The 21,311-nt window shown below is 36.9% G+C and overlaps 1 long non-coding RNA gene across 2 annotated transcripts in view; it reads left to right on the forward strand.

Annotated features, from left to right (window-relative positions):
- Window positions 1–21,311, forward strand: part of LOC116587715 — a 73,281-nt gene that overhangs the window by 12,375 nt on the left and 39,595 nt on the right. Inside the window, exon 1 of one of the 2 annotated variants that reach the window (XR_004284602.1) lies at window positions 18,864–18,938. The exons of the other annotated variant lie outside the window; for it this stretch is intronic. This is a non-coding gene — a long non-coding RNA (uncharacterized LOC116587715). Of the gene's footprint in view, window positions 1–18,863; window positions 18,939–21,311 lie in introns of those variants that run through there. 2 annotated transcript variants of the gene reach the window in all.

Raw genomic sequence — 21,311 nt, forward strand, 5'->3', positions numbered from 1 at the left:
ATATTGACTTCCCAGTCAGGAAAAAAATGATAAACAAACAGCAATAACAAAAGAGCAGCAGACCTTCCATCTCCAAGAGTATTACGAAAGCTCTGTGCTGAAGTATAGAACTCAGCAGTCATTCCATCAAAGCATCATATGCAAAATCTGAGAAAGCAGTGTATTTCTAAATCAATAAAACATCAAATTCGTCCTACTTTGGCTGGAAAAATAATTCTAGTGGTTTAAATTAAAAATAGACTGAAATACAGAAATAAAAAAGATAGAAGATCAAAGTTTTGCCCCATTTTACTTTTTCTCCAGTTGTTTTTTTTTTTTTCAAATAACATTTGAACACCAAAAAAAGTTACCATGCAAGAATGCATACTGGAATTAGTAGGGTTGTGGGTTTTTGGGGGTTTTTTTTGTTTTGTTTTGTTTTGTTTTAATAACAGAGGTATAGTTACCTCTCAGCTGAAGCTGATGTTGACATCATAGCTATAGAAGAAAACTATCGGTAGGATTATTTGAAGTCCCTACATGCTTGCTAAACTTTCAGTATTCAGTACTTTCCCAAGTACATGTTCCAGATCCCTTTTCTAACTCTTCTTCTGGCTCACACTGTATATTGTCCCAGATTTCCTTTCCCCTCACTTCAGCTAGAAAATTGCCTTGGCACATATTAGTCCAGCCAATGCCTTTATTTTTCAAACAAAGAAATAGGCTTTTAACATGTAATTCAAACCCTGGCCAAAGATCTAAATAGTCAAAAATACTTAGGGAAAAGACAGCCCATTCTTATGTTACTTGTTTTGTGTTTCCATTTCTGCACTTTGGATATGAGCTATCTTATAAACATGAATTGATTTGGTAAATTTAAATTTAGGATGAACAGGGAATCATTCTGATGACATAGCTCGCAAAGAAAAGAGAATGAAGGAAGGTGAAACGATCCTTATTAAGGAGAAGGACATAAGGGAGAGCTATGTGAGGGAAATAAGCTACCAGCCAAAGGCAGTGACTAGTCTACAAGAAACTATAAAAAAGAGAAACACCAAAAAGCAAGGAAGTTGAGATTTGGAGGAGCAGTATAAAGAAATGGGGATAGAAATAATTAATGAATATCGATGTCAGATATAGATGTAACACTTTTTTTCCAATGTAAGATGTGACAATTCTGCCACTTGCATTATGGAATGTGTGAACAGTGTCTCCTGAAGTTACGTGCTGCACAATAGGTGTGACCATATGTGATGGCCCTGGCTATCAAGAAAATGCTTTAATTAAACAAAGAACCTACCATCAAATTACCTTCCATAAAGTACTTTGTTTTGTATGTCACGCCAAAAGCCTGGCATGCTAGAAATACCCTTCTCGTAGGAGTATTAAGACCAGGATTTTCACCATCCTACCACTGGTATTTTGAACTGTGTGAAGTTACCATGATTTTACGTTAAAAAAATATGTCAATTTCCAATTGTTCAACCTAATCGTTGCATAATCTTGATAAAGGCATTTTACCTTTCTTGGTAAAAGTTTCCCAGCTATAAAATGGAAACTTTAAACTAGATCAGTGAGTGTCAAACAGTATTTTGCCTTGTCCTTTTTCACATCAGTACGTACCTCTTTCAGCAACTTCTCTCCTATGCATAGTGATTCTTAAGGGATACAGGAGTAGAAGGACTTCATTTTTTCTCTTCTGTAGACAGTTATTCTGATATGCTCCTTTATTGAGCCATTCCTTTCTCCTGCCCCACTGAAAACCCTGGAAGGAGATGCTGGAATTGTCTGGGTGAACAGAATAGATTTTTGAGCATCAGGCCCTGCAAGTTATAGGCTCGCTCGTGTTCACTGTCCAGAAGTCTAAACCCCACAGTTACATTTTAATCTACCCACACGTTGGTTGAATATTCTGAGATTCTTCTTCTGCAGCAAATGTAGGGCACAAGCCGTTAGCAATGGGCTGAAAGTGTAATTATGCTGATGGTCCATTACATAGGAAAAACTGTGACCAGGAATGAAGGGCAAGGCTTAGCCCTAGGGCAACATGCCAAAGTGGAGAATCCTCTACTGTCCTCTCGCAGTGACAAAAGGAATAGGACCTCCCACACTTAAGAAAAAGCAGAATAAAGCTACTTAGGTCATAGCACTTTTGACAGCATTTTTTTAATTCCTGTTTAATATCCTGTTTTCAGAGGCAGTTAAAGATTCTTGACATGATCCACATTTGCATCCCATTCATCTTTATATCCCAAGTATGGATCAGAATGCCTTCTTGGCATTTGGTAAACCCCAGTGTTTTTTCCTTTGTTTTTTAAACCTTATTATTATGAAATAACTTGAAAATCTGAACAGAAAATTTGCAAAAATAGTCTTCCTTTATAAACTGGTTTCATGTGTTGCTAACATTTTGTCATATTTACTCTGCCCATCTCAACCATACTAATATAGGTCACAGCTATAACACCCTTTACCCCTGAATACTTCACATACATTTTTAAAAATAATTCTAAATAAATTATATAGTCACATTATAATTATATTATATTATATATAAATTATATAATCACATTAAAATGATCAAAATCCTATTATAATCCATTTCTGTAGTCCATGATTACAACTTGCCAATAATCTCAATGTTGTTGATAGCAACATTTCCGGTCAATGATATAGATATCACAGCTAATCATTAATGGATTAATAATTTCCAAATGAAAGCCAAGAATATTCTATCCTCCCAACTCTTTTTTTCTTAGTACTGAATTTATTAACACCTGGAATTTCATGGACAATAGTGCAAAGAGAATGAGATTTGAAATCAAAAGACTTAAGTTCCCTGGGTGTGTAAACTAGAGAAATATTCTTAGCTAAAAACTTCTTGTTGGTAAAATGCTTATCACCCTCATGTTGTGAGGTACCTCGTAAAATGGTTTATAAACAGAAATTATCCTGATATTAGTGACTTTTTTTTTCCTCTTACTGGGTTTCTCCTGATCATAAAGTAGACACAGTAAAATATTCAAAGATAAAATACCAGCACTCAACAGCATAACAAAATACACCATGATATAGAGAGGTTGGGAACATATGCAAAAGAAAAAAAAATAGATTATTCCAAGCAAATTTGATCACATGAGTCTAAGGGTTTCTCGGCCTTAACACTATTGACAATTTTAGGCATAAGAATTCATTGTCATGGGGTCAGGGGGCTGTCCTGTGCATTGTATGATGCCAAGCAGAATTCCTTTGTAAGTTACCCAACAAATTCCTACTGGCCTCAAAGTTAGTCATCCCCAATGCAATGTGAGTATATGCACATATACATCTACTTTCCAAACATCCGTTTACAGTATGACTATATTTTTACATGTCTATTTTGCACACTGGTCTGTGAGTTCCTCATGGGTAGAAATAATGTTATTTCCAACACTCCAAGTTCTGTAATATATTTCCTGATAAATGTTCAGGGAAGGAAGGGATGGAGAAAGGAAAGAAGGACCCCAAGGATATAATTTCGTACGTAAGAGCTAGTAGTTTGCAGAATTAAAAGACAATGACTTGGATCCAAGAGTGCTTCATGAGACTCTATCTTGAAAAGTCACTTAAGGGGTGCCTGGGTGGCTCAGTCAGTTAAGTCTCTGCCTATGGCTCAGGTCATGATCTCAGGGTCCTGGGATTTGAGTCCTACGTCGGGCTCTCTGATCTCTGGGAGTATGCTTCTCCTTCTCACTCTCCCTCTGTGCCCTCTCCTTCTCTTTCTCTCTCTCAAATAAAGAAATAAATAATCTAAAAAAAAAAAAAGAAAGAAAAGTCACCTGATAATTAACCACCATTTTGACTGAAGAGTATAGAATTAATTGAAACTCATTAAGTACCAGATACCATATGCACAAATTTCCTAATTTCAGCTTTACATCAAGAAAGATACAAGTGAGGAACCCATGTATTATCTTCATATGACATTCCATATGAAGTTCCAAAATGATGAAGTTAATATTATGGTAATTTTGATTCTCCCTTTTCTTCTTCCAAGTAGTATGAGATGCAAATGCACATATAATTGAAAGAAAAATTTTCTCTTACATTTTTTTAAGAAAAGATGTGATGTTGTTGTTTTGTTGTTACTGCTTTCAGTAAATATACCAGAGAGAATGTCACGATAATGTTTTTCTTTAAAAATCCATATCTAGCAATCATAAAATTATGTTATTAAGTTCATATGGATAATATGGAATTGAGTTAGGTCTTATCTTTATTCATAAAATTCCAAGGAAAACTTAGAAAATTTGATATACTAATTTATTTTATGCCTTTCATAATAAGATAACTTTCTACTCATTCCCTTTGGTCTCGGTATTTACTTATCTAATACCTGTGTTTTAACAAGAAATAAGAAACTGTTTAGGTTAAAATACAATAAGTCATAAAACACAGCTTTACTTTTACTGTATTGAATATTGGTATTTTGACAAGAAGAATAAAATTGTGAAAGGTAAGTGGACTAATTTAGCCAGAGATTATTATATACAATGTTGTAAGGAATAGAACCAATACCTAAAGAATGAGTAATTATGTAAATAAATAAATAAATAAATAAAAGAATTCACAGTCTCCAGGCACCCTGCACCCTGAATGCCTATAAAGTAATCTAAAATTCTGAAAACAGAAATCTCTTCCAGTCCACCTGGGTGGCTCAGTTGTTAAGCATCTGCTTTAGGCTTGGGTGATGATCCCCGGGTCCTGAGCCCTACATAAGACTCCTTGCTCAGTGGGGAGTCTGTTTCTCCCTCTCCCTCTGCCGGCTGCTCTGCCTACTTGTGCTCCCTCTCTCTCTGTCAAATAAATAAATAAAATCTTAAAAAAAAAGGGGGGGGGAAGAAAGAAAGCTTTTCTTCTGCTCTCTACTATATGCACATAGTACCACAGTAGGAGCTGAAAATAAATTGTTACGAATGCCAGACAGTGAAGGCTTCCTACTGTTTTATTCTACCTCCTGTTCATACATTTGTCTGACACATAAGTGTTCATGGAGCACTGGTTATGTGTCAAACACTTTAAGATGCTGGGGTGTACTAATGAATTAAAAGACAAAGATTTCTGGGGTACCTGGGTGGCATAGTAGGTTAAGCTTCTGACTCTTGGTTTCAGCTCGGGTCCCGATCTCACAGTCTTGACATGGAGTCCCATGTGGAGTTCGGAGCTCAGTGTAGAGTCTGCTTAAGACACTCTCTTGCTCTCCCTTTGCCCCTTCTCCCACCCTGCACAGTCTCCCTCTCTCTCAAATAAATAAATAAATCTTTAAAAAAAAAAAAAAGATTTCAACCGTTGCGGAGTTTACCATTATAAGCAGGCAAATAGAGAGTAACAGTAATTGAAATTAAAAAGTAAATGACATATTATATTAGAAGGTGATAAGTCCTATCAATTAAAGAAAAAAGTAGAGAATAATAAGAGGATCAAGCATGGAAAAGAACAAGTTGAAGCCTTAAACAGTATGATTAGGATAGTCCTCAGAAAAGATATGAAGACATATTTAAAATATCTAAAACAAGGGGAATTAGTGAAAAAGATATTGATAGGAGAAACATTCTAGGCAAGAGAAACAGTTAAAGCAAAGTCCATAAAAGCATCCTATTCAGAAAACAGCAGGGAGAGAAGCATGGCTGAAATTGAACACATGAAGGAGATCAGGAGGTCATGAGGCCAGACCAGGACTTTCTAGTCCATTGTATTTTGTTGGACTTACTTTGAGTGGAATGGGAAGATGTCATAGCATTTGTAACAGAGGATTGATGTTAGCTTTTATTTCTTTCATTTTGTTGTGTTGTTGATTATGATTAAATTAAAATAAAAGCTACACACCTGAATGCATGTTGAAATGCACAATTCAAGAAACTGTACGTAGATGGAAATACTCAAATCCTTCCCAAATATGATGTAGAACATTTCTATCACTCCATAAAATTCTTTTGTGAACTTTCAATCTCCTCCTCCATAAGTAACTATGGATTTCTTCCATACATAGACTGATTTCAACATAGATTATTTTACCTGTCACTGAAATACATATAAATAGAATCAAACTGTATGTGGGTGTTTATGTCTAGTTTCTTTCACTTAGGGTAATATTTTTGAGATCTATCTATGTTGTTGTTTGTATCAGTAGTTGATTCTTTTTTGCTTCTGGCTGGTACTTCATTGTACAAATACCATAATTTGCTATTTATAATTCTTTTGATGGACATTTGAGCTATTTCTGCTTTTTAGGCAATAAGGAATAGAGTTGTTGTGAACATGCTTGTACGAGTTACTTTGTTCTCAAGTCTCTTAGGTAAATACTTTGTTCTCAAATCTCTTAGGTAAATACCTAGGAGTAGAACTGCTGATTGTTACACGTGTAACTTTTTAAGAAACTAAAAATAGGTTTTCCAAAGTAGTTGTATCACCTTATGGTGCTACCAGCAGTGTAGGAATTCCATCCTTGCCAAGAACAGACACTGAAAATTATTTTTCTGGTTGATATAGAATGGTAGTCATTGTGATTTTCATTCTCATTTCCCTGATGACTTGTGATGTCAGCACCTTCTGATATGTTTTTTGACCATTATGTATCTTCATTTGTGAGATACCTATTCAATTCCTTAACTCACTTGGTGGATTATTTGAATTCTTAGTATGGATCTGAAGGAGTTCTTTAAATATTCCGAATAAAATTCCTTTGTTGGATATGTATATTATACAAATATTCTCCCAGTCTATGGTTTGGCTTGTCTCTCTCTTATTGGTGTATTTTAATGAGCAAAAGTTATAAATCCTGATGGTCTAATTTGTGATTATTTTATTTCATGTTCAGTGCATTGTTATCCTCTCTAAGAAATCTTTGCCTATGCTGTTGGGCTACAAAAGTATTCTGTATTTTCTTCTAAGAGATTATGGTTTTAGCGTATACATTTAAGGCTATAATTTATATTGAATTTATTTTTGTGTGTGGAGTGAGGTGGAGTCAAGGTTCCTTTTCCCCATATATTTATTCAGTTGTTCCAGTACCATTTGTTGAAAATGCAAAGTCCCTCCCTTGTTTCCTGGCCTTCACTGTTTGTGATGACAATTCAGCTATCATCTGTATAATTGTTCCCCTATATGTAATTTCTTTTTTTCTCTCAGTGCTTTCAATATTTTGTCATTATGTTTGGTTTTCATAGCAGTACTATGATGAGCCTAGGTGTGGTTCATTTTATCTTTGTCTTGCCGAGATTAATCTGAGCTTTTGGGATTTCTGTTCATCCAATTTGGGAAATTTTGGCCAGCATTTTTTAAAAATAACTTTCTTTGCCTTGCTTTCTCTTTATATTTGTCTACTTTGAATTTTATTGACCCTTTCATATTAGTTTTGAACTGATGCCATAACAAATTACCATAAACTTAAAGAGACTCAGACCCACATACATGTAGTATTTTATAATTATGTAAATCAGAAATCTGACACCGTTTTCATTATTCTAAAATCAAGGTGTCAGCAAAGCTGTGTTCCTTTCTGAAAGCTCTAGGTAAACCCACGCCTGTTGTTGGCAGAGTTCAGTTCTTTGTGGTTGTGAGACTGAGGTCCCTATTTCTTTGCTAACTGTTGGTCAAGGATCATTCCCAAATTGTAGAGGCTACCTGCTTGACTTAGCATGGGATTCCCTTCCTCTGTCTTGAAACCCATCCACATTGAGTCATGTGTCTCTTGAAACTCAAATCTTTCTGTCTTCTTCCATCGTCTCAAATTTCTGATCTACTTCCACTTTTAAAGGACCATGTGATTACACTGGGATCATCAGGATAATCCAGAATAATCTCCCTATTCTCAAGTTTGTAGACTTAATTCCATGTGAAAAATTATTTTGCTATGTAAAGTAACCATAAAGGAAAAATGTGTTTTGTTCTATGTGACTACTTTACTACCCACACTCAGTATTTCTGACACTCCTGGTCACCAAGTGTGTGTGGGCATATGAGAGTGTTTCCATACACCAAGAAATTCTGTGGTACCAGTTAGGTGTCCTACCATTTAACAATTCTGATATTTCCACCTGGAGATAGCATCAGACCCTACCAGGTTAAGGTCTGGGTCCTACAAGACTACCCCTAATTTGGATGTCAACGACAAGTCCAGGCTGTTACCTGTACTTCTGATTACCAAGGGTACAGATCAGAGGTTTCCATGACCCCCTCCTTGGGTTTGATTGATTTGCTAGAAAGACTCACAGAACTAGCAACCCATTTTCTTACTGGATTATAGGTTTATTACCAAAAAAAAAAAAAAAAAAAAAAAACCACCCCGGAACAACCAGATAGCAGAGAAGCACAGGGCAAGGTATGGAGGAAGGGGCAGGGAGCTTCCATGCCCTCTCCAGGTTACAACTTTCCCAGAACCTTCATGTGATCACCAGCCAGGAAACCTTCTAAGCACTGTCCTTTAGGGTTTTTATGGAGGCTCCATTACTTAGACATGATAGATTAAATCAGTGGCCACTGGTGATTGACTCAATCTTTTGCTCCTCTCCTCTTCCCAGAGGTCAAAAGGATAGAACTGAAAATTCCAACCCTCTAATCAAAGTTGGTTTTCCTAGAAACAGCCCCCATCCTTGAGGGATTCAAAAGTCACCTCATTAACATAAACTCTTCTGTGGTTGAAAGGGACTTCTTATTAGGAAATTCCAAGGGTTTTAGGAGCTTCACCAGAAACTGGGATGAAGATTATATATATATTTTATATATATATATATAATATATATATATATTTATGACAATAGCACAGTAACATATTCACAAATCCCAGGGATTAGGATGTAGACATTTTAGGGAGGCATTCTTCTGCCTACCACAACTTTTAATGCTAACTCCAAACTGCTGCTAAATCTATCCACAGAACTTTTTTTAGATGCTAAAATTTTCATTTCAAGAATTTCTATTTGGTTTTTTATAGTTTCCATTTCTCTACTGGTATTTCCCATCTGTTCACTCTCTTTAAGACCATCTTTTAAATTAAGTCCTCGTGATAGATACTTTCATGTCCTTGACTATTAATTGTCTACTAATTTTCACAGTCTATTGATACTGATTGCTTTCATTTTTGAGAGTAGCTCACATTTTGCTGTAGGTAATAAATTTTTATTGCACATTTGGTATTGCGCATAGAGACTCTGGATTCTGTTATCTTCCTATGAGAAGGGATGACTTTTTTTTTTTTTTTTCCCCTTAACAGCCACTTAAATTACTGGCTGATCACACTGAATTTTTAAAGCTCTGATTTTGTACTTTGTTGAGACAATATATGGAGAGGCAGAGACAAAGACAGAGAGTGCATGCACACATTTTTGCTAGCATTTGGGCAAATCAAGGAGCACAGTATTTGCATCTATTATGAAGAATCTCATGGGTTCCAATGGAAAGCCAAAGGTGGTTTACTTTTTACTTGACAAGAAACACCAGACTCTGTCTTCCCAGTAAAGGTCAACTGCTGTAAGCTATGCTCCGTGTTTTCAAACATCAAGTTGGTGATTTCTTCTGGGCTTTTTAATATATGCTCTCTGTATACGAATTTTAGGGAACCAGCCACAGGTTTGAGGGGGTTATGCATGAGTGGCTCCTTCTCCAGGCTTTCTCCTCCTAACTTCTAGTCTTTCTGATACCTCCTAACTCTGTTCTCTGAAATTACAAGTCAGTAAGACTGACTTCAGCTTAGTTTTATTCAAATACACCACATATTAATTACATATTGCCCCCGGAGGGATGGGGGACCTCATAAACATATCTATTACCTGGTATGGTACCCTTCTTTCAAAGGTCAGATCCCTCTCAGTGTCTGTTACTTTGTATAATTCTCTAGTACCTTCAGATGGCTGTTTAAAAAATATTTTGTCCAATGTTCAAAATTGCTGTCTGCTGAAAGGTTAGTCTAATTCAAGCAACTCTACCATTAATAGAACTGGAACTCTGACTCAAATTTGTAAAGAGTAAGGACATGATTTTAAAGGACAACTCTGTTTTAGAATATATAGTGGGGCAGGGGGACAAGGATAGAAGCTGAAAGACAATAGAAGTTTCTTGCAATAATCCAGAAAAGAAATGAGGCTGACTTGCAGCAGAGTGGTGGGGAGGTGGGGAGGAGTCAAACCAGGATCTAGTTTTTACATAGAGCCAAAAGAATCTCCTCATAGATTGGGGGAAAGCATAGAACACAGAAGTCAAAGATTTCTTGAAGATCTAGTAACTTAGCAATTTCTGGCAACTAGCAGGGGAAAGTTATGCTGGGGTCTGCAGGGAGAAGAGCAAAGAATATAAGTTTACTTTGAAATATGTTCAAATAAGATGTCTGTTAAACATCTGAGTAGAGGTAGAAAGTAGGCAGTTGGATATATAAGTTGGGAATTCACGAAAGAGGTCTGGTTGGAGATAAAAATTCAGGGGTTATATCTGTCACCTACTGCTGTGTAATAAATTATCCCTAAACTTAAGTGTCTTAAAGGGAAAAAAAGATATAGATAGATATAGATATAGATATAGATATAGATATAGATATAGATATAGATATAGATATAGATATAGATATCTATCTCACATGGTTTCCGAATGTTAGAGAACCAGGTATGGCTGAGCGGAGTGGTTCTTGCCCAGGGTTTCTCAGAAAGTTGTAACGAAGTTGTAGCCAAGGGTGGTAGTCTCTCAAGACTTGGTAGAGCCTGGAGGATCTGCTTCCAAGTTCACCCGTGTGGCTGTTGGCAAGAGGTTTTAGTTCCTCCTTATATAGACCTCTCCATAAGGCTTCTCAGAACATGTCTCCACACAGAGCACTTGATGAAGGCGAGAACCCAAAATGGAAGCCCTGATCTCATAACTGACATTCCACTACTTAGTCATATTCCACCGGTTAGAAGGGAATCACTATGTCTAGTCCATCTTACTCAGAGAAGTGGAAGTAAGCTCAGTTATTTGGAAGGAGGAATATCAAAGAATCTGAGAACACATCTTTAAAACTTCCATAGAAATTATCAGCACATAAGTGATATTTAAAGTTACAGGACTGCATGAGATTACCAAGGGAAAGTATGAGATACAGAGAAATCCAAGACCTGATCTCTGGATCATACCAACAGAAAGAGGTCAAAGAGAAGAAAAGAAATAAGTAAGCAAGGTTAAGGGAGAAATCAGTGAAGTGGTAGGAAAACAAAGATTGTAAAATTCTTTTTTGTTTTTAATAAGATTTAATTTATTTATTTGACAGGCAGAGATCACAAGTAGGCAGAGACGCAGGCAGAGAGTGGAAGGGAAGCAGGCTCCCTGCTGAGCAGAAAGCCTGATGCAGGGCTTAATCCCAGGACCCTGAGATCATGACCTGAGCCGAAGGCAGAGACCTAACCCACTGAGCCACCCAGGCACCCCTGTAAAATTCTTAAAGCTAGAAAAATGAAGTGTACAGTGTACCTGGACCAGTGATATACTCTACAATGAGAAGTAGACTTTCCACTTTTTTACACTTAGTTTCCCAACATTAATTGTACTTAACATGTGCTGTATGATTATTACAGGCTGCAGGTATGTTGGAGCATTTTAAATATACTATTTCATCCAACCAAGGAAGATGTTTTTATTATTCAGCATCTTAGGATAAGAAACAAATGGTTCAGAGAATTAAATAACTTGACCAAATTCACATAAGTAAACTGTAAAGCCTATAATTGAATTACAGTAACCCTAATTGACACCCCGAGTTCTAGCACCAGCTTTCAAGATAGTCAGTAAATTATAAATACTTTAAAATGGTTATCTCTTTCATTTACTATTGTTCAGTTAATTATTTTAGCCATAGAAACAAAGTTAGTGTTTATGAAAAATTGACATAATCCCTAAGAATTCTGATGTAATTGCTTTATGTGCAATTTACTCTAACATGCCGAGTCTGCAAATGATAACATCGTATAAAAACAATAAAGCATAATGATTCTTCTTCAGCAATGTCCATTGCATTTAGCTGTTTTCCACCCATTTCCACTGATACCTGTTTTCCTACTTACCAGTTAGTTATTTTATTAGCCTCCCATTTCTCTCCCACAACATCCCTCGCTTGTACATGACTACCACGCTAGCCTCCTAAAACACAAATATCAACCTGGCATATCATGGCTCAGAAAATTCCAATGACTAAATGGAGTCAAGTCCAGACTTGTGATTCTGGCATTTCTTTCTAATCTCATCTTCTTAGCTCGGCATCTAAGACAGCCAGACTATCAATATTTCATGCAGGCCTATCTCCATTCTTTTTTTTCTCTACCTTCTTGAAATGTTTACTACCTCTTCCAATCTTCCTCCATATAATCAATAAACCTGTATCTTGCTTGGGGTCACAAGGACTTTTCCATTCTCTGAACTCCTAATATCACCCAGCACTTACCATTCTGCTGTATAGTCTTAATTTTCTTTTTAGTGCCTTTCTTTACCATTGAATACAATGGTAACGAAATATACTATGTCTACTGTATTTGTGAATCCTGTATTGTGTGTGAGTATGTATGGGTGTATGCGTGTATTACGCATAATACATGCTTAACATTAATTCGGTATTAACTAACATCCTTAAGTTGACAGTAAATATTCCACATACAGTAATAGCAAATACAGAGGGATTCCTTACTTTGCGCCTTGTCCTTTTCTAAGAGCCTTACATATATTAACTTATAAATTTTATCTTTTAACTTTCTTAAAACTTTGCCAAATGTCTAGAATCTATTTTTGCAAAAAAAGAACTATCAAATAAGCTAACTTATTTTAAATAACATGGACAAGGGGTGCCTGGATGACTCAGTCTGTTGAGTATCTGGCTATTGCTTTCATCTCAGATCTGAGGTCATGATCTCAGGGTCCTGAGATCGAGCCGCACCTCAGCCTCCACACTCAGCAGGGAGTCTACTAGAGATTCTCTCTCTCTATCCCTCTCTCTGCCTCTCCCCCTGCACTCTCTCTCTTTAAAACAAATAAATAAATAAATCTTAATTAAGTAATTAATTACTAACATGTGCAATGTAGACAGACATAACATGTATATAACTTAAGCATAGTCCCGTCCTGTGCTCTTGGCTTCACCCTCAGAGTACAGATGATGACTATTGAAGAGAATGTATCACATTATCACTCCTTTCTTCGTAGCCCTCCATTTATCTTAACAAATCATCATCCTTGGCAAGAAGAGGGAGAGAAAGCAATGGAAGAAAAAGAAAAAGAAAAAGAAAAAGAAAAAGAAAAAGAAAATAAATCATCATCTTTATCCCATCTACTTTAAATAAATGTAACCACTGAGTTATGCTTCAATGTACCTACAGCATTATTAATACCTGCGTTATAACGTACTTCATTACCTTGTGCATATAGGCCTAGTTTGGTCAAATTATGTCTCTTATAATGTCAAGTGAACTTAGGGGTCTAAACAATAAAACAAAAATGAAGTTATTCTGTTTTATTGATTGTAGTATCTGAACTTGGCATGATGGTAATCACAGACACAGAAGGGATCAAATAATGTAAAGTAATTGCATCAGCACTATTGGATTTGATCCTCAGAGGTTTATTTTTTTCCACAAAGACTGAGGAGAACAGAAAACTAGCACTCACTTTTTCTCAACAAAGAATAAGTCTGTATTGACAGTTGAGAAAAGAAAATCAACAGAATTATTTTCACAATCAACAGATTGTATTCTATGGGTCTTCTTTCTATCCATTGTCCAAAAAAAGGGCTGCTGATTTTTGTGGGTCTAGCAGTTTCAGAAATGGAACATGTTATGAGTGATATCAAAGTAATACAAAAGTTCCAGTGTAAGATACCTGGAATTAGAAATCCTGATAAAGGAGAAACTACTTTGCAATTTCCTCAAGGTGCTCGTTTAATATTGTTTCCTAGTACTTGGCAGATTCTCTCCCTCATCTCTGTCTCACTGCACCTGAACGCAAAGATAAATGTACCCATAACTCTCCTGTCTCTAAAGGAAAGAGAGAGAAAAGGCATTTCTGGGCCCAGCAAAGAATTGTGCCAGGAAGATTTGACGGGCTCCCCAAAACTCAGTCATAATGTTTGCTCTGATTTGGATTTAATCAGAAGCACTGTATGGAGTTCTAATTAAAAAAGAAGAAGAAAAGAAAAGAAAAAAAGAACTATTACTTTCTTGAGCTATTACAAAGGAGTAATTATGTAGTAACATATTGTTTTCACAGAGCCAGATGAAACTTTGGTATATCCTTCCAAATCCCCTCATGATTTAATCTTGAATTGAGCAACACAGAACAAAAGAATCAATTCCCTTTTTAAGAAACAAATGTTTAATCATCACACTGGACCCAAGCCAACCTTCAAAATCCTTAGGACTGGCAAAAAAGCAAAAAATAAAAACAAAAGAGACTTAAAAACTCTTTCAAAGATACTGCTAGCACGATCCAGCATTATTAAATTGTTCGAGTTTGTCTTTGCAAATGCAAGTACTCTACTTCTCTGTCCTTTTTTCACTTGCTACTCTGCATCTGGAGCATCTCACCTTCAGTGCCTAAAGCTATCGAATCTACCCTTGAACCTCAATGTCGGTATATAGTAGAGAAATAAGCAAAAAAAAAAAAAAAAAAAAAAAACATTTTCTAAGAAATGCCAGGGGTATTACTTTTTTCCAGGGTTTTTGCATTTTAAATGCAATTTTAAAGAAAATACCTCCTGAGCACCCGTTCTGTTCCCAATTCTGGAAAGAGTGAAGAAGAGGCGTAGGCCCTGCATATGGGTTTTCACAATATACTAGGGAAGAGAGAATTATAAATGACCAACCTATACTGAGCTAAGTTTATGACAGCATAGTGTGAAAGGTACAGATAAAAAAGACATTTTACTGTCTATTTTGGGGGTCATGGATGCCTTGGGCAGAGTACAGAATTATTTGTGAGACTTTAATCGAGATATTCAGAAGAAACTCTGTATTTGGGTCTAGGGCTCTGGAAAATATCAGAGCTAAAAACACTATTTTGAAAAACATTACTATTATCCATCTTTAAAGGAGAGAGAAATGTGTAGATGAGTATTTGGCAAGGCCCAATAATCTCATAAGATTCTGGATAAAATGGAGTTCCAGGATTAGATAAAATTAAAGAATACTGCATACTTTACTCCTTTCATTGGAAATTTGTAAATGACATTAGCATTTTGAAAGGGCTGATAATTCCTACATTCGGGCAAAATGTAGGAAAAGAACCAGAGGAAATGGTTATTAAGAAAGCCCAAAGAACAACAAATTGCAAGAAGATAAATATGGTCATTTGCATCAATCCTAGAAGTCCCAAAAGTTAAGTACTGGCAGAGAATGTCTTGCTCCATTTGTTGTTCCAGGACCCAGCAGAGACCATGGCATATATTATGCATATTTGGAAGATTAATCAGTGAATAAAAACATGCCATTCCATTTAGCATTCTGCTAAATGCCTACAAAGATAGAAAAAAAAATGGCAAGCATACAAAAAAATTCAGACAAAAGAACATCACTCCATTTTGAAGAAAGCTTCATGAAATCCATAGCATTTAGTACAGATTTCAAAGTATGTTCTTAGACTCTACAGGAATCATTATCAATGGGAAGAAGGGAGGGCAGGTTTGCTCCTCAAGGAACATTTAGCAACTTCTGGAGACATTTTTGGTTGTCACCATGTTGGTTGTGCCTACTGGTTGGAGACCAGGAGAATGCAAAACATGCTACCAGGCACAGGACAATCCCCGCCAGTGATGAATTATCGGGTCCAAAATGCCTGTGGCACAGCAGTTGAGAAGTCTGGTTCCACAATGTATGACACAGGCTCACATGCAGGGCAACACGGGTGAGTCCAAATCAGGGGCAGCAAAAGCTTTTGATTTACCATTTACCCTTCTTTGTCTGACCTAAACTCTGGGGACAAAAATACACAGTTCAGAAAAACATGTAACTTTTTTCCTAGCTGCTAAAGAATGATTTTTTTTAAGCCAGACAGAGCCTGGCCATATATTTGTTCTAGGGCTTCTAACCCCAAAACGATCAGAGGGACATGTTGGGGAGCACTGGCTCAGATGCCTTCCCCCTTCAAGAAAAAAATTATTGAGTCTATCCTTTCTGGACTAATCACGATTAGACTGAAACTTCCTAAGATCTGTGCAAATCGATCTGTCTTTGGTTCTAGAGCCAGAGAATGGCAGTGCCTGGACCCAGGAGAAGAGCAATTCAGGCTCTTGAACACAAGAAATGGAAAAAGCCAGGTCTGGATGAATCATGTAATTGTGGTGAGAAAATTTTGCTTGCCTGATCGGTGGCAAATTAAGTGTATAAAAGAATAAGAAAATTTATGATTTTCATATTTTAATAAATAAAATTAAATTAATGGTTTTGCATTGAAGAGAATAAATCTTTTCTAACATCAAATATTACTGATGTTTCAGTGAATTATGTCTTAATCCTGCTGTCTGTCCCCTCTGTGATGACTTCACTCTTTCCCTCCTTTTTTCCAGCTCAAATGCACTGTTGTTTTGGTAAATTTGCTCTTTGAGAAAAAATAAAAAAGTCCTGATTTGCCAATTTCCATGGTGTTGATATTTCCACCATGGCCATTTTTAAGCTGCCAAAGGTTTAACAACCACCTGTCAAGATTTTATATTTTATGCGAGAGCTGGAAATATCCACATCTGTCACACCACTGAGAAATACTACCTTCTCTGATGAAGCTGTTCATCACTTACCACATTTCATTACGGTTAGGTGTTTGTATTTATGTTTTGACCACCAGAGTAGGAATCACTTGAGGGTAGGAACTATAGCCAAAACACCAATAATAATAATGATGTCATTAGCTTGGTCAAAAGGGGAGAAATTTGTGGGGCGCCTGGGTGGCTCAGAGGGTTAAGCCTCTGCCTTCAGCTCAGGTCATGATTTCAGGGTCTTGGGATCGAGCCCCGCATCAAGCCCCGCATCGAGCTCCGCATCAGGCTCTCTGCTCAGCAGGGAGCCTGCTTCTTCCTCTCTCTGCCTGCCTCTCTGCCTCTCTGCCTACTTGTGATCTCTGTCAAATAAATAAAATCTTTTAAAAAAGGGGGGGGGAATTTGGCTGAGAATCTTGAGTTTTTAACAGAAAGATTATTGGCTTTTCCATAATACAGATGGAAATGACCACTACAAAAGACCAGTAAATACACATATTTCATTACTGAAGTTTGACCTCAAAACTTGGAATGGAATCCTAAACTCCAGTGAGCTAGAATGGAACCCAAAGGAGTCACAGAACTCTCGATGAATTCCCAGCCTGTATGAACATGTTTCAGATATTTACCTCTGCTCTTTTTCCTTAAACACAAAACCTAAGTTTGATATCTTTCCACATTAATAGGATGTAGTGTAAAAAGATCGTTTCCAGGCCTAGAACAGCGAGCGAACACATCCCCTCAAGTATTCCTGGACTGCGGACTTCATCCTCCTGATTACTAGCGGGCTTTCTGCAAAGGTTAGAAAAGGAAGTATTTTTTTCAAAGGAGAGAAGACTTTGGATCCCTGTATGACAGGGACATAAAAAGAGAGAAGCCCAGATCCCAACAAACTTGAAAACATTTGCAAATACCAGAGATTTTAACTCCTTTGCTCATCCCACCCAAAGTTCTGCCCTCTGGAAGCCTGGTGCCACACTGTCTCTGAGGAATTCCTGTCTTCCCTGATCTGAAGTGTCCAGACCTTAGACGGAATGGAGGGATGACTGGTGTGGGTAGAAAAGAACTTTGAACTCTCACTAGAGGCTGATAGTAGTTCTGGCAGGGGTCGGCCAACTTTTTCTTAAAGGGCCAGATAGTTAATATTTTGACATATAAACAATACAGTCTCTGTTTGCAGAGACTAAGGCATCATAGTTCCCATTTCATAACAATTAGCTTCTCTTAATTTTAAATAGTGCTAAGTCAGAAAAGAAAAGAAAATATTAGTGATATTGAATAGAACCCTCATTCCACCAAAATCTACACAGGATAAGGACAACGTAATTGCAAGGGTTAACATCCTCTTCAGCATTGAAAGGCAGCAATATTTACTAGTTTGCCCCATTGTTAATCTAGCTGTTAAGGCCACCTATTTTGGACAGAAGAATGCCAAGCAAACCTTTTTCTTATTCTGTGAGCACCTTAAATTATGTTCCATATGGAATTCTATTTTTTAATGTGCAATCTGTGAAAATAAGAATTATTTAACTTAAACTTCTTTTTGGACACTGGCTTACCATTTAAATGACCATTTGAGAATGTGAGGCATTTTAGACATATCCCCAAAGCACTTTCCCCACACCATGTCTGTACAGCCGAACTAACAATTGCACCAGAGTCAATCCAGTATTTGCAGCTGTCTTAACAACCAAATCAAATTGCTACATGGTCAATCAGCTGATCGATGCATAATTGATTGTGAAGATAGCCAGAAATATCAGCCAATTTGTTAACTGTATGGAGATACAGACAAAATCAGTAAGCAAAGCGGAGCAAGGAAATTAAAAGAATGTAGTCAAAATTACTCTGATCAAAGGGACTATTTGGATAAATGAGAACTAAATTTTATCCCATTTTTTTTTCTTTTGGAAAATCCTGAATAATTTATGCTTAGACTACTTGACATTTGTTAACTCCCTCCAACAACCTCTTGTATGGAACTTGCCTGAAATATGGAATCTCTCAATCCTCTAGCAACATTAGCACTTTGCATTTATTAAAATAAAAGTATGAATCATGTTTTCTGAAATAGACCCAAGTATCAAGGTCATTTAACCAATTATTTTTTATGAACAATAGTGACCATATCAATAGACTACATAAAAAGAATGGGACAAGAGAGCAAAGGGGAGAGGAAGCTACAAAAGAAGCTACAGAAAACCAACTGTTAAGAAAGATCATTGAAAAGTAGGTAAGTGGCTGAGAACACAAACTCAAACATGATTTAATAGTTAAGCTTTTCTGGGGTGCCTGGGTGGCTCAGTGGGTTAAAGCCTCTGCCTTCGGCTCAGGTCATGATTCCAGGGTCCTGGGATCGAGCCTCGCATTGGGCTCTCTGCTCAGTGGGGATCCTACTTCCCTTCCTCTCTCTCTGTCTGCCTCTCTGCCTACTCATGATCTCTGTCAAATAAATAAAATCTTTTTAAAAAAAAGTTAAATTTTACTAATTCATTCCATTTTGCATATAGTAAGTATTATATGTATATCTAACATGCAAAACTAAATGACATTAAAATTTTATATATATATATAGATGTTTACATGTGTTTTAGTTGATAAAAATATCTATATAATTTCAAACAAATAGGTTATTTTGCAGGCAGCATATAGATGCTCTGGTTGATTTTTTTTTTTTTTAAGTTTACATCCAAAATATATGTGGCCATGAGTATGCAAACAGACGTTATCAGACTATAAAAACTTGTACGGAGTTAGTGTTAAAGTCCTAAGGCAAAGGAGCTTTCTATAGCCCCTTTTTTTTCCATTCACAATTTCACAATTTCATTCGAGCCTACAGCCCTGCTGATCAAGAATTAGCATCAATCATATTTGAGAGATGAGCTACCTGCAGGTCCAATGCACCAGGTGACCTTCTGGCGATCACACGAATAGCTAATGGGTGCAACTGACATCTGATCAAGCTGTTCTGACCTTTTCCACTGAACAACTCTGCTTTCTACCGTATCGATACTGAGATGTTAGAAAATAAGTTTGTTTGTTTGTTTTTTATTTTATGAACAAGCAATCTTTTCCCCGAACTTGCTGAAAATAGGTATGAACGTTGAGTATCATGCATGATTATCAAGAGGAGTCAGAATAAGTGAAGCTAGCCCGGGGAATTAAATGTCTTTGCTTGTAGAACAATACGGAAACACACCCAGTCTCAGCTTCATTTGAATTCATATTTTAAGAACTTAATTGCGTGTTTGTCCAGACTCACTGTGCTAACCACAGGGGAAGGGAACCAGACTTGTTTCTGTTTCAGCCCGGTTGATATGAGAGTGTAATTCCTTGTTGTTCTAAAACTGTAATGTGAAGTCATCAATATTTAATGGCTGAGATGGACTGGTACACATAATTTCATTGACCTAGGTTTTCCTCTTCTCTTCTTCTTTATCCATTCTGTGTCATGAAGACAGCAAAACAAATAAAAAATTTTGAAAACACAGTCACAGCTCTAGATTTTTACCAGCAGTGGGGTCTGTAGTTAATCAGCACTAAGAATGAGAAATAAATGAGAGAGAATTTCCAGAAAAAAACCTTTAAAATGTGGATAGAGGGGCACCTGAGTGGCTCAGGTCATGATCTCAGGGTCCCAGGGTGGAGCCCTGCTTTGGGTCCCTGCTCAGCGGGGAGTCTGCTTCTCGTGTTCTCTCTCTCTCTCTCTCTCTCTCTCACACACACACTCTCTCTCTCTCTCTCTCTCTCTCAAATAAATAGTCTTTTTACAAATGTGGCTAGCAAAGTTTTCCCCCTAAAACCTGCATCTGAATAGTGTTGGAAGCAGGAATTCTAAGAAACAAGCCAACTGACTCCACTGCCTGATTCTCTACCCTCTCTTTTGTCCTTTACCCGTCCCCTTCAAATGCAGCTCGTTTCCCACTTCACATCTTCATGATAATTCAAATTCTGCAGCATTTGTGGAGTGTCTGTCATCTGCCAGGCATTGGGAAAAGCACGTCACATAGTTCATTATTATTGAGCTGTGCAAGTCTATCTTTCTTCCTTTTACAAATGAACAGGAATATGTAGTCTTTCAATGTTACTCATGGTTTTTATCATTACTGTTTCTCCCTACGATTTTATCCTTTTGTTTTGCTTCGTATCAATATTTTGACCCCATTATTTTTCTTTTGAGAGTCACAATTTCTTGAGTATTTATTATACCCCAGACCCAACATGAATACCTTTATAGACATCACCCTGTTTCATGTTACTTGACCTTCAAAGTTCATAAACTAGGCATCATTATTCCCACTGTGCAGGTGGGAAAAGTAAGACTCCAAGGTCCATTCATGGGAGATCACATACTCATCCAGCAGCAAAGTGGAATCTGAAATCCATGTCTGTCTGATTTCAGATGTCAGGTTTATAACTTCTAACCAAATGAGCTTCTGCTTCATTATGTTATCACATACATAAAGACAGCACGTATAACTATGGACTGAAATTATACACCTATGGTGGACAGTCCTCTATTTATATAGAATAATTGGTCTACCTCTCTTACACACATTACTCCCGCATCACACCCACTGCCCCAGCCATTGCCCATGTGAATGTC

Source organism: Mustela erminea, chromosome 4 (genome assembly GCF_009829155.1).
Source record: "Mustela erminea isolate mMusErm1 chromosome 4, mMusErm1.Pri, whole genome shotgun sequence".
Classification (NCBI taxonomy): Eukaryota; Metazoa; Chordata; class Mammalia; order Carnivora; family Mustelidae; genus Mustela; species Mustela erminea.